The sequence below is a fragment of the Cimex lectularius genome, unplaced genomic scaffold (genome assembly GCF_000648675.2).
Source record: "Cimex lectularius strain Harlan isolate CLEC.00 unplaced genomic scaffold, Clec_2.1 scaffold160, whole genome shotgun sequence".
NCBI lineage: Eukaryota > Metazoa > Arthropoda > Insecta > Hemiptera > Cimicidae > Cimex > Cimex lectularius.
This window is the reverse complement of record NW_019392776.1, coordinates 631626-644593: the sequence shown is the minus strand read 5'-3', so window position 1 is coordinate 644593 and position 12968 is coordinate 631626. Positions and strand designations below refer to the sequence as shown.

The 12968-nt window shown below is 37.4% G+C and overlaps 1 protein-coding gene across 2 annotated transcripts in view; it reads right to left on the bottom strand.

Annotated features, from left to right (window-relative positions):
* The window catches only part of LOC106671682, a 65220-nt gene that overhangs the window by 20700 nt on the left and 31552 nt on the right, over positions 1–12968 (bottom strand). Inside the window, exon 1 of one of the 2 annotated variants that reach the window (XM_014402622.2) lies at positions 12216–12354. The exons of the other annotated variant lie outside the window; for it this stretch is intronic. The gene's annotated coding sequence lies outside the window, so the exon portion shown is untranslated. Of the gene's footprint in view, positions 1–12215; positions 12355–12968 lie in introns of those variants that run through there. 2 annotated transcript variants of the gene reach the window in all.

Genomic DNA, 12968 nt, shown 5'->3' with positions numbered 1-12968 from the left:
TTCCAATCGTGGAAATTATAAATTTTATATGAGGGCCTCTATAAATTTATAATATTACCTTTATAATAAATACATAACAAAAAGGTTATTAATTATGAGAATTTAATTAATGAGAAAAACGTTGGAATGAACCCGCTTTTGTAATTTTATTTGCTAGCCTTGAAAATTAGAATGTTAATTAACATATAAAGCTAAGTTTATCGTATATAATAACTGACGAAAATAATAAAGAACAATCTTCGTGGATAGATGAAAAATAGATTCTATTAGAATATCCAGTTTTGGCCAACCCCACATAATATTGAAAACTGAGTTGATTGTAATCTACACACAAGATTGAAAAGAGCGGAACTAAACGGACGACCGAGACTTCTATAGGCTCAATAGGAAGAAAATTGAATTTACGTTTTATAAAACTTGCCATTTACAAGACAACTATCGGACCATCGATTGGTCTACCTACATCTTCATGTTTTGTCGTTTTCATTTTTAGTCTGCCTATTGCTGAGAATATGTGTTGACCGGCAATCATCATTAACAAGAGAAGAAAGGAAATACTGGGTCTGACTACATCACTGAAGATGGCAGGGGACCGAATCGCGTCTGACACGACAAAACGAAAAAAAGCGAGGTTAAACGGGCCGAAACGACAGAATTACGCGTCCATCACCCCTCACACATTAAAATTTAAATGATTAAAAATATTTTATATACGGAAACAAGAAAAATATGATATTTAGTTAATTATGGAATTAGTTTTGACTATCGTGACCCATAACTGAAGATGGCGAAATGTCTGATGGATCAAACTGGGGAGGATAGGCAACCAATAAGTTGATTAATAGGTTTAGAAGGATCAGGAGGATGACGATCAGACCACCGGTAAATTTGTGATCTCCCTTTTGGATAAGAATCGATTTGATTTAGCTAAGGATAATATTTAAAGGTGTCAAGACGTCACAGGGTCAACATCAGCTGCTTTAACCTGCCAACTCTAACCTTCAAATCAAGAGATCAGTATGATATTCGAGGTTATGTGTCTTGTAAAAATCCTTGGAGACCTTTCTATGCACCATATTTTATTTAAGATTGTCAGTGAAACGCAAACACTTGAGGTAAATATTTATTGCCTGGATTTTTCTATGGGGGTCTGAAGGGTGATGAACTTGTAGTTTGGTCTACCTAACCACGCTGGTTTGGTCAGTCAGATGCGTTTCGGAATTTCGCCATCTTCATTGATGGGCCACGTTAGTCAAACAGCTCATAAACCGAACATAGAAAATGTAAAACGAACAGCACTTGATTCAAAATACAAAAAGATATACAAAAGTGGTGAATTCTGAGTCATGATGGCACAGGCAAATCTGTGGTCTCTCTTTTAGACAGAAATCGATTCGATTAGGCTAAGGTATTGAAAAAGTGCAAAGCCGTTGCAGGAACAATAAGACGATAATTTACAAAATACCAATTTCATTCTAACCTACAAATCATGAAGTCAGTATGATATTTGAAGTTATGTGTCATCTGAAAATCCTGGGAGACCTTTCAAGCACTACTTTTATTGTCAGCGAAACTCAAACACTTTAGGTAAATATTTATTATCGAGATTTCTCCATGGTGTGTGCAGGGTGATGAACCTGTAGTTTGGTCTACTTTACCTCTCCGGTTTGGTCTGCCAGGCGCGTTTCGGTATTTCGCCATCTTCAGTAATAGGTTGCTTGTGATAAATTCATTTAGAAGAAGATCCTCAAAATAACAAATTTTATTCGTAATTTTTGTAATGTAAGCTCGATCCCAAAAGCTAAACTGTCAGTTTTTTGAACAGTCAAATTGATAAAAAGAAACTAAACGTTAAAAATCCCAAAACAACAACGACCTTTATCGACAGTGTTCCCGCTCGATTGGTTTCGTTGTCGAGGTCTGCATAATAGCAAAATCAGATACATTTGTAATAATAATAACTATTTGGGTTCAGCTTTGACGTTGGCATGGCCGATGAAAAACGCCACCAACCTTGTGCGCATTATTGACCCCCCTCACAGCCAATGTTCATGACACACGCATACTTTAATGCCTTAATCAGCATCTAGTCAACAGTGACAAAAACATCGAAAGGAAAAACGTGTTTACGTTCAGCTGGTCGACAAGAATTGGGTTGCCCACGATTTGTTTTCCCAGTACTTCAGATCCGACTGAGATAATCCGCCCCCGATAGATTATTTCCAAAGATAAATCGAAAGTTTTGTTAGTCACCGTGAAAAGTCACAGTGAGCGGGGAGGGAGAGGTGAAGATTAAACATTCAACTCTTAGCTTTAAAGCTCGTTACGACTGTTGAATTCGATATAAAGCCCAGTGCATTTATTGTGGACGTTTCATAACAAAGCTCTTTATTTCAAAAGCTGGACACGTTTGACGGAAGCTTCGAATCTTAAGCGGGATTTTAACGAAGGAATCCGACACCGTTTAATATATAATTAGGGAACATTATTATATTAAAACGGTTCCAAACAAAGTTATGCCAAATCCTCATATTGGGCGCTTCTAAGGTAGAAAAGGAAGCCCTTTTATACTGACACACAATGATGGACTTCTGACTTTTCACATTCCACAAAGCCTACCCTCATCAATTGTGAGGGATCGCGGGCAGATGAACCACCAAAATAACAACTAATAAATGTTAAAGGCTCTAAACATTTACTTAGAAATCTTCATGTTAAAATGGAATAAAGTAGTTTGGTCGATCATTTTGGATTGCCTGACCTAGGTGGTTTGGTCTGTGTTCGGGACAAGGTCTGACAAAAATGACAGGAAAGAGCTATCAAGAGGTCACTAACCCGCGATCCAAGAGAAAATCTCAAAAATTAGGTGTTTACTTAATGATGATAATGAAAATGGTACTAAGAAGCCAAAGTTTGTTAGTTTGATAGGTCATTGCTGCAAGTCTCCATTGTTGACTCAAGTTCGAAGATATGACAGTTATTGTATGTACTATGTTTAGGTGTTTGATATGCCAGTGGCCGGTATGTATCCTTATCACTCCTCGGAGTTTTACCCTGTCTAAATTTATTTTTTATGATGAGGGTTTTTTAGTTTATTATGCCTGGTACCACTGGAGTTTTCCTTTTTTTTTCTTGAAGACCCATTCTGAGATGGAGATGGAATTATCTTGTAATCTCAAGTATAGGTCTTGTTGGGCCAATATAGTGTTGCAGACCCTCTGGCCAGTTTGTCTGCTTCTTTATCAAGAATTCCGATGTTTTTTGTTTTACCAAGTTTTGGCGATCTTGGACACATTCACCGACTATTTTGGCTGTGAACTTTTCATGTGGCAGTTTCTTCTTTACATAACCTACGTAACACTGATTCAAAGAAGTGAGGCTTTTTCCTCCATCTGCTCTAAATTCTAACCCATTTAAATCTACAATACAGTACAGTCGACGGCCAAGTATCGCTTTCTCTGAATTATCATGTGGGTGATTATGATGAATTATTATGTGCGTGCTAACTATAAAATACTCCTAATTGTGGATTTCATGTTTGGTAACACTGTCGGTAACACTGATTCCATTTTTCCTCAATCCCATGTTTTGGCATTTTACTCTGTGTACTGTAGCAACTGTAGCAAGCTATTTGACACCTGTAGAGTTTGCCTACTTCTCCTTTCGGTTTCTGTGGACCCAAACTGAGAATGACAAATGTTTGATCTTGAAATCCCAAGTTTAGATTCAGGGTCTAAATGGCCTTGTAACTCTTCTTCTGGCCAGTTTGTTCGTTCATTAGCCAACATTCCTTTTAACCCCTTGCGTGAGTCTTTTTCCCATAATTACTGGCAATGGTTTTGTTAGAGAACTGACCAATAATGTAATATTGATTTTCTTCCCCTAATGGACAAAAGCTGTCTATAATATTTTGATAAAGCCCTGCCTTTTTCTAAGCGATTTTGTAATGCCTCCATGGGAGATCTTTCTTGCTTATAAAACTCCAGCCTGCATGTTTTTGCCTCTTCCATTATTTATACATAATTTTATGTTGACCGGAACAGATCAATCGGAAGGCCTGCTGAGGAGGCACGTCTCGTCTCGGTCGGTACCAGTTGAAATTTTTGCTTCGTCATCGAAGAAATACAGGGGAGGATAGGAGGAAAATAGGCTCAATTTTTAATCCAATTTTCCTCGAGAGAGGAGCTTACTCTGGAGCTTTCTAGGATAGGAAAGGAAAGGAAAGGATTTAAACGATTCAAAGGACCGAATCCAGTAAATCCAGGACATTGGACGTGCGATGGAGGTACCTTGGTGGTGACTTTTTCCTATTTCTATCCTAAACACAATGCAGTTTGATTCGAAAGTCGGCAGCTCTTTCACTGAAAATATTTTTCCGTTGCGTCACAGTCGTTGTAATGTCAAACCGACTAACATGGGTGAAAGCGCTTAGACGTAAATAAAATTAATGGTATGATAATAAGTAAACAAAAAGGGGCTCGAAGGCTACCGGTCCCAGATGTCGGGGAAATGGGCACCGAGGGCAACATTTTGAACACAACCAAAAAATCAACTTGCCTAGAAATAGATATCTACTACTTCTTCGTGGGCTTGTGATCAGTCGAACAAAAACCATTGACTTTATTGCTTCTAGGTTTGGTTCAATGTCTGAGCTGATATTTCGAGATGCGCAAATTGGTGAAATTGGCCAAGACAGACGTTCGTTCGAACCTACAAAAACTTTTTTGTTGTGAAATTCGACATCAGTGAAAACGAGACGAAATCGGTACCGGAAACACTGTGGCGAATTATCTTGTCAGCGGGATGGGATGCCAACCCCCACATTTTTCCCAGTGAAACAACTTTCGCTGTTTTCCACGACAAAAAGCAACATCATTAAATATCATGTCGAGTAGAACCGTTCATTCCTGGTACGTTAGAACAGTACATGCCATAAGCTCATGTTGAAGGGGTATCACTGCAAGAGTTAAATATTCAATACACAGCATAATGATCAATTATAAGAGCCAAAATACGCCGATAGCTTCTTCCATTAGCAAGGAAGTAACGCTAGATTATATTGAACATACCTGTAGACTTTTTTATTGTAGGGCAGTTCATTGATTTTTGGTGATTCTGCAGGCTGAATGGTTGAATATACAGAGAGCATAGGCGGATCGGAAATGATGAACAATCTTTGACGACTGTAGTCCCTAATGGAGTTGAAGAAGCTGGATATATAAATAGAAATAAGCCATCTTCATTTCAACATATCTTCATCCGGGAGTTAATTCACGGGTCACTGTAGAGACAGGCTCCAATAGCTTAAATTTTCAGGGGGAACTTCAGGTGGGTCTGAAGGTGACTGTCGACGTCATGATCCAACAAATTCAGATTTCATAAGAAATTGAAATTTCATGAGAGAAAAAAGTACTAGAATTCATATTGGGGGCCCTGTACCAGAGAGATCAAAAAAGGTTGGATGGTATCAACAAAAGTATAACCATCTCCTCGGACAGCGGTAGTTAAGCCGTTAAGGATTGCATCAAGTCCTGGTCAGACATTGGCGAAAACAATGGAATCACGTGGGGTCGTCTGAGAGGGTCTTGCGAGTCAAGAGAACGACCGGTGGATGGTCCTCATAGACTTGAGCCTGAGACGAGGGATCTCCCTCACCCGATTGGTGATTGGCCATATGCCGTTGACACAAGGCGCCTTACGCAGAGATAGATAGCTCGATTTATCTCACATAATAGCGAGGTGTCATGCCTTGGCTCCGTACAGAGAGCGTGCAGGCATGCCGCCGGATTTTAGAATGGTTCTCGAGCACAGCAGTCATTTTCTGGGTCCCCTGTTCCGTTTTTTAGAGGACGTGGGGGTATTTCACTATACATACTTATATCTTATGTTTTTTGTCATTACGTGTATTATTTGAATGCGTGTATTTATTAGTGTGAGTGATGAAGGGTGAACGTGAAATATAGTGTCACCAACGCACCTCCAGCAGTGTGTGTTCTAGGGTCGATGGCGAAATATTTATAAACGTACCTCTTCGAGCCTCATTTAGTTTAATTATTAACACTGTATAGGTCGATGGAGGAATATTCAGTACTCCACCGACTAATCAGAATGAATGCAATGTATGAATGTATTTATTTGTGCGAGTGATCTATCCGAGGCTGAAATGGCCTAGCTGTCAATATGCCCCTCGTCGGAGCTTAACCCCGTTGGTAGAAAAGCGACGATCTGCTGGCCATTTGGCTTGAGGGGATACCAAAGACCCAGCCACATAATGGGGTGGGTGAACTCCCTGATGTAGACACTAAGGTCAGCACATCGGGGAGTGACAACCGTTCGGGGTGAAAGTCCGAATAAATTCACCCTTGTTCGCGTACCGGGACGTACAGGGCAGAATAACAACGAAGAGTCCAATAAATTGGAAAGTTGGATTAACAATCATTCACACAGTCCTGGCAAAAACGTACATCCATCTGACAATGAGTTAAGTACTCGATTCAAGGGGATTCTACTCCAGGACAGCTTGACATGTTCATCATAGTTCCATAGCAGAAACTAATGGCAGAACTACGAAACCTTGGAAGTGTTAGGAGTACAATGACAGTACTGCAGACTCCGGAGACAAATGTATAGACTCGGAGGAACAGAAAAAAGTCTGTGCAATTCATTAAAGGGCCTTGGAATAAAATAAAGGCAGAATTAATAAACCAACGATGTTTTAAGAATAGTGTGATAGTAGGACTGGGCACAGGAGACTACAAAGCCTTCTGTATAAATTCGGAACAGCAGGAATAAGTCTGTGCAGTTCATTAAAGAACCTTGGTAGAATATAAAGGCAGAATTAGTAAAATTAAGTACTAAACTAAAACGAATTAGGGTGAGAATGAAAGTAGGACCGACAGCAGACTACCAAGGCGTTTGTATAGGCCGGAGCAGCCTGTTTAGTTCGTTAAACTTCTTGAAAAAAGGCCGAATTACTACAGGACGTATTAGGACTGTTATGATAGTATGATTGGATACATCAGTCTACGGAGCCGTATTTAAGAGAGGCAGAAACAAGACTGCGCAGACATTGCAGAGATTGCAGAAGAAACAGCACGTTGTTGATTGTCGTTACATTTAATGCTTAATGATTAATCGTAGATGTTGAAGAGCGTGCACAGTGCTACTTTCCCTCAGAAAAGATTACACTGTTCAACTATTACAAGGAAATATAATGCAATAAAAAGTTAATTAATTCAAATGCGGAGGCACGGGGTAAAACAATTTTACATTAGTATCTGAAAACGTCATTGGTTTCGTATTGGCTATCTAACATGTGATTAAAACGTAAACCACAAGGAAATTAACTTCACCTAGAGTTGCTTTCGAGGCAATGTTGTTGCCCAAGAACATTTTTCATTCACGTCCTTCTCACAGTTTGGCCCAATTCCGGCGAAAAATTTTTCCGTCTCGAACACAAAAACTCCCCTGAGTACGTGGGAATATGCAAATTGTTATTTAAACGGTTCAACTGTTATACAACCGTTTACGGCTTTTTATCTGTAACATATTCCCGGCGCATCCGTTCAGAATAAACAAGCTGAGTGTTGGTGATTTAGAGGAACTGTTTCAACGACACGTAGAACGGTTGCAGAATCAAACCGTGACTAATTGGTCAAGAAACTATATTCCAGACAATAGAGGTTTCTTCTTTTTTATTTTAATTTTTATTGCGACGGTGTAGAAAATCGTAATTTAATGTCACCATGAGAAAACGACAGAGTTCTGACAAATCATAATTCATAATTGTTCAAGCAACGGTCTCATGCTCCTTCGAACTGTTTCAATGAGATATTTAAATTGTAGTTTCAGTGTTCAAAAATGAGTAAACCTAAACAAAAGTGTGCGACTTTCAATGAGTTATTAACATGACAAATAAAAAAAAAGAGAAGAAATAGCAGAAGGTTGCAAGTAAGGCGTGGATGGTTTTTCGAGAGAGTTTTTGAACTAGGACGAATATTAAAATTAGCAAGAGAAAAGGCGTTGAGAAAATGGTCAAGACGGTCCCGCAACATTTCGACAAAACTATATCAAACTATTACTTTTATTAAAAGACCATTATTTTATTTCCATTTTTTAATAATTGCTTCCTGTACAAAAATATATACAATTGCCAGTGTACAAAAAAAGAAATAAAGATCTGCCAGGACCTAGATCGTATAGATTTATCGTCAAATTAACCCTTTTTAATTTCAAATTAACCCTTTTTAACTTCAAATTAACCCTTTTTAAGTTCAAATTAACTCTTTTAACTTCCAATTAACCCTTTTTAACTTAACATTAACTATTTTTAATTTCAAATTAACTCCTTTTTAATTTTTTTCAAATAACATTTAAATTTCAAATTAACTTGTACTTTAAAACATTAAAAATCTTACTAGATGGGATGAAATATACGCATGTCAAATAAAATTAGTTTGTATTTGCGAATTTAATTTTAAATTAAAAAAGATTATTTTGAAGTTAAAAAGGGTCAATTTGACGGAAAAAAGCTATATATAAAATTAAATATAAAAATAAAAGCTTTTTCTTACAATTTGAAAGTATTTAACAATATAAAGTCAGTCCTTGTCTAAACTACTACATGAAATTTAAATAAAATTTAAATAAAAAGATTTTTAAAATGTAAAAAGTAAAAAAAAATAAAATACAATTATTTTATAGATCAAATATTTTATGTTTATTGTAAAATAAATCGCGGATAATTTTTTCTCTTTAATTTGCTATATAATAATAATGCTATATAATATATAATTTTAATTGTAATTAATTATCGGCCGCCACGGCGCTCATCACTGTAAAGTAAAGGTACCCGGGTTCGAATCCAGCGGACCTGCATTCGAACCCGACATACATACAAACGGGTTTTTTTTCAAAAACACCCGCACCCTGATGGTTGATATGACCTCTGCTGTTGCGAACCCCCGTTAAAAAAAAAATGAATAAATAAAAATAATAATAATAAAAAATTATATTTTTGCAAAATTCTCAAATTAAACGAATAATCTCTATTCTAAGTCTAATTAAATTTTCGTATGTTCTTACATGAACCCAATATATATATATATTTTGCCCCCCCCCAGATATTTAAACAAAAATAACAAATATACAGGAATCTTACTTCGCACCCTTGTATTTCATACTATCTCATTAGCTTTGTAATGCTTTAAAGAAAGGTAAAATTAAAAACATTAAATTAAATAGGGTTAATTTGATGGTAAAAGGGTTGATTTGAAATCAAAAAGGCTAAATTGAAGTAAAAAAAAAAAAAGGGTAATTTGAAGGTACAATTGGTTAATCTGAAATTAAAAAGGTTTGGATTTAGGTCCCTGCACTCCACAATACATCGAAGTTCTTTGTGTACGTCATTCATCGACAGCCTAATTGTAAAATCGCACCTGTCAGTGTTAAACAGGACACAGACATCCCCGTTCTGGCGTCCCACGCGGAAGCCTTTTTGGACCTTTCTTTTACTAGATCGGTGACATTTCGTCCTTAAAACAATCCTCTCCACTTTTGCTGACGATACAGCAATTCAAAACCATTTTCAGTAACTACGTCAACTCCACACGACGTTACTTGGGACTTCACTCAGACTAAAAACTTAGTTGGAATCAGCACACGAGACTAAAACGGAACAAAATGTTGAGATACAACATGACTCTTAAGCCTTAAGCATCCCAAGAACACAAGTAAAAGTCCTAAGAAAAATTGTAAATCCTCCTTTTTTATCTACCAAAACTCAATATTCTCTTTGGTCCTGTTGAACGCTAATTACGCAAATTCCCATGCCATGCTACCTCAGATCAGTTCTGCTATCCCAGATAACCCTACCCGTAGACTGAAACGCAGATGGTAACGTGGCGACCAATAAATAATAAACCAATTAAAAAATCTTGGATGCAGCCACATAAATAAGATTCAAATTTGTAAAGAGGTTAGAAACTAGAAAACAAGGAACAGCAATGGTCAGGTTATATGGCCACTTCTTGAACTGATACTTACCGGGTGTTGGTCAAGTGACGTTCATGTCAACATTTGTCAAACCGACTCGCAGACCAACAAATAAGCACCATCAAAATAACCGTCGGACGATGGCAATAAAGCTCTGCCCGAAGTTAGGACAACGCAAGTTCAGGCAGCAATGTTCGTGTAATGAAAGCGACTGAGTGCAAAGTCAACTAGTATGCAAATTAAAACTAGGGATATTCCTTTCACCTCATGACTAATAATGTGGAGTTTTCACGAGTGACAAAATATTCGGGTTTCTCGTACTAATGTCTTGTTTTTCTGTCGGTGCACTTCGCAATTCATTATTTCGGAACGATGCGTTCATTTTGAAATTGATTATATAATGTGAATAATGATTTTAAAAAAGTTACGAAACCTTTTCGACATTGATGTGGACGTTTAGTCTAATAAACTAGTTAAAGCACTTATTGCTTTTTTTAGTGATCATTAACGTGAATTCTCTGTTTATTTGCACAAGCGAGACGAAACATAACCCTTACACGTAAACCCATATGAAAACACATTTCCCTGGTTGAAGCAGTCCTTTTCGAGTTATCTATGAGCGTTATTTAATGCAAACAATAAAGTTCAAACTTATTCACTCTGATTTTATCATTCTCTCGCTCTATCTCTCTCCCTCTTTGTGAATAACTTTGAGTCATATCGCTCGTAATAATCCTGTCTATTCAGCGTTGATTATTAGTCATGTTTAAAATGTAACAACGGCCCGTTTAAAAAGGTTTTTTTTTATTGAAGGGAGAAGAACGGTACTTATCGGCCTCACAGATAAAGGAAAAATAAATTTTTCATTTCGGAATAAAATAACACTTGTAAATACAATAGCTAAGGAAAAAGTCAGTGAGTCCATCCAAGATCTCCAAAACCTGGGAACACATGACAATCCAAACGTGGTGCCAGGGCACAAAAGGAATTCTAAGTAATGAACAAGTGGACTGGCCAGAGGTTCTTCACGGCCATATAGATCTAAAACCTACAGTTTGGATAAAAAGATCAAACATTCGTCCATCAGAGGATAGGTGAAAAAAATGTAAAAGTGGATACTCAAGAGGTCCCAGTCACAGTACATAGCTACAGTTCGACAGGGTGAAACTCTGCGCAGTGGTAGAGCTATCTAATGTATACGTACACCACATGGATTGATGGTGAGGTTAATAGGAGATTGGAGGAGAGGTAATAAGGCGAAGGGTAAAGGTTATTTAGGGTGAGGCTGATCCTCCATTTCTTGAACCAGCCCAATAGAGGTTTCTGAAGGCCATTACCAGGCTGGGTTTACTGAAAAGACCGTATGGTCTGCATATTCCAGTAGTTCTGTATCGTGATTGTAAACCTCAAAAACCTCATTTCTTGGAATCAGTGTCCCCCACAGTATTACCAAAATATGGGAATAAAGAAAAACCTGAACTCTCGGAATCAGTGTTGCCAAAACATGGAATGGAGGAAACAACCAACAAGCAAACACATTACTCTAGTGGTAAAAGTCAGGGTAGTGAAAGGGCTATCTAGAAATCCGAGATTCAATGATGTTATACAATGAAGAGGAAGACCACATGGTATACTGGAGGTAGAACCTAGGGCACGAAAAGACCCAGGAAAACTAACTAATGCCCTATCATCATCAACAACGTCCTGCCAACATGTTGATCATTCTTATTAAAATAATTGTTCTAATAAATTCAATCCTATGGATTTATCGAGAACCTAATCCACAAAGGGTTGGACAACGGGAAACAAGGAAGCTAGTGGGGACTGTGAATAATTTAAGTGCGGCAATAATTCAGGAGCATTCGATACACCTTTTTTTAATGTTTTAAGCGCTTTTAAGCTTTGTTTCTTGAAACATGACGAGTTCACATTTTATGACCGTAATACTTGCTATTGAGCAAAAAGTATTTATTACTCATTAAATTAATATCGTTCTTTCTATTGCATATTTTGCAAATCAAAGCATAAGTACATCCAAAAAAATTAAAGACGCACAAAAGAGGTTGAAAATATTTTTTAACTTGGTAAATAAAGCGATCAAGGAAGAATATTGCTAAGATGATTCATTTAGAGGAATCACCCGGTATTTTATCACACGGTATTTGTCGGTTCGTTTGATACGACAAAGAAAAAAAAACCTGCAAAATTTTGTTTTTACTTACTAATCATAAATGTATTTCCCATCAATTTCTAAAGACGAAATGAGGACACGGTTTCTGTGACGACCCGTAACAATTAAATTGCTTCGAGATGTTCTGCACGCTCACTGATCTTCGCTCTGTGCCATCCACCTGTTTCGCCTTTTTACCGTTAGAGATGTACAGATCAGTATAAGGAAATACGCAGTAGGTGGGGGATCAAATCATATAGACAGAATTGTTTATCTGAATTCATTATACATCGTATAAAATTATATAACGCTGTACGTTTTACAGAAATGTATAATAATATAAATTATGACTCCTAGTAACGGATGTGGATCAATCGCCCTGTATCCTATCCAACTTTTCCCATGTATATCCACAGAAGTAGATTAATCACGTCGAACCCCATGTGAGTTCACATCATCATCGTCCTGTAATAAGGCGAAGGAGGACAAACAAAGTTTACCTTGAATCGGGTTCAGGGCCATGAAGGCATGGATGGAAACAAACAGGCTGAACAATCAGTCAACTCCATGGGATGAAGGTGGAAAAACGGCTTGTGAAAAACTGAAATACCTAATCAATAAAACGAGGCAAGTTGAACTTGCGTAGCTTTTAGATAGCTGCTTACCTTGTAGATTCACAAAACTGTCAACAAGGAAGGCGAAGGAACTCATCTCTCTCAGTAGGCATGATTTGAGGAGAATTACAGGCCTCTATACCGACCTCTCTTTACTGCCATATAAATAAGATAGAACAGAGACAAAACAT